The sequence below is a fragment of the Pinus tabuliformis genome, chromosome 7, assembly GCF_031772625.1.
Source record: "Pinus tabuliformis cultivar Carrire ecotype Pingquan chromosome 7, CPIR1, whole genome shotgun sequence".
Taxonomy (NCBI): Eukaryota; Viridiplantae; Streptophyta; class Pinopsida; order Pinales; family Pinaceae; genus Pinus; species Pinus tabuliformis.
In genome coordinates, this window is record NC_142293.1 from 1,361,028,523 (window position 1) to 1,361,030,324 (window position 1,802).

The 1,802-nt window shown below is 23.3% G+C and overlaps 1 long non-coding RNA gene across 1 annotated transcript; it reads right to left on the reverse strand.

The window, feature by feature from the left end:
- Nucleotides 1-207: 207 nt before the first annotated feature.
- LOC149252649 (uncharacterized) lies at nucleotides 208-1,462 on the reverse strand. Its single transcript, XR_016266085.1, has 2 exons — nucleotides 1,261-1,462; nucleotides 208-336 (listed from the first exon to the last, which is right to left on the reverse strand). It is a non-coding gene; the product is annotated as an uncharacterized LOC149252649 (long non-coding RNA).
- Between the last annotated feature and the right edge of the window lie 340 nt (nucleotides 1,463-1,802).

A 1,802-nucleotide genomic window follows, 5' to 3' on the forward strand; every position in this document is an offset into this window, starting at 1 on the left:
CAACTTTGATTTTACAATCATCTAAAAACATTTACCAACTAAAACATAAACATAACCCTTGACATCAAGCACAAGTCTGACACCCACACCTTAAATCTAGAATTAACATTAACCAACCACTCAAGGAAAATTAAAATGAAAATTACATATATAGTCTACCACACTCTAAATCTAGAATAACATGAAAATTACATAAATGAAAATTACTCAACCAAATCCAAATAATTATTACAAAAATGCTTCTTATATACAATTAAGAGAAGGCCAAGCCTATAAATAACAATCATTCCAAACTCTCTAAAAACTTTTCCCAATTTTAACTTTAATGATTCCTTCCTATTTGTGAATAACCATTTTTATTTTGAACTTTCGGGTTCGAAAATATACTTATTAATCGATTCTTGCGTGAAACCCTGTTAAACTTTAATGATTCCTTCTTACTTGTGAATAACCATTTTTATTTTGAAGTTTGGGGTTTGAAAATATAAATTAAGGAATCTAAAAAAAATGAGAAATTAATGTATATATCACTTCTAATTTTTAGTTGATAATAAGTGTGGAATAAACCATCTCCTAAAATTATAAATAAAAATAATAAAAAAACTTTAATAATATATAGCATATGGTTGAATATAATAAATTAAAATTAAAATTAAAAGTCAAGTTTTGACTAAATTAAAATGAAAATTCCATAAGATGTTTTTTTATGTACAATTGACACACCAAGTCTACAACGCATTTTACTTTCATGATTATTTAATACATGTGTATTGGATAAATAGTAACCTAATTTTGAATATTGGGCCAATCATTGCTATTTTAAAGCTTCGCGTTTGAAAATATAAATTATTATTTTAAAGCTTTGGATTCAAAAATATAAATTGTACAATTGACACACAAAGTCTATAACCCATTTTACTTTCATGATTATTTAATACATGTGTATTGGATAAATAGTAACCTAATTTTGAATATTAGGCCAATCACTGTTATTTTAAAGCTTTGAGTTTGAAAATATAAATTGGGGAATCAAAGAAAATGAGAAATTAATGTATATATTTACTTTCCATCTTTAAAAAATCTTCATACTGCAGCCAAGGAGCCCTCATTCTCCTTGTGGAGTGTCAAGTGGGATTAATAATTTGTAAAGACATTTAAAATCATAAAATATTAATATCCATATTAAACATTCAAAATATATATTGTTTCTAAAGTAATAATTTACACCAATATCTTTGAAATATTAAATTTTTTAAAAACCTAATTACCAAATTTTCAAATTATATAATAAATCTCCACTCCCTCTAAATTATGTTTTCAAATTATATAATAGATCTCCACTACCTCTAAATTAAGGAAGAAAATTGTTTATAATCAACAGAAAATTATTTAAACAAATAGAATATTCAACAATAGATATTACTTATTTATATAACTTTTAAACGCAAATACAATTACATGAATAATTAATTACACCAAAATTTTCCATAAGTATAACAATAACAAAGAGAAATTATTAGATCTAAGACATTTGTTATCCATACTAACCATAAAGGAAAATTATACATAATTTTTCAACACAAATAAAAATACCATCCATAAATAAATTATAGATAATTTTCACCACATAACAAAAACCAAAACAAAAAACTAAACTTTTCAACACATAAATACAACAACATAAAGAAAATTATTAAACCATCCATAAATAAGTTATGAATAATTTTCACCACAAAAATAAAAAAATAAAACATAAAAATATTTTAATCTCTTTTTCATTCTCCCCATCAATTTCAAATTTT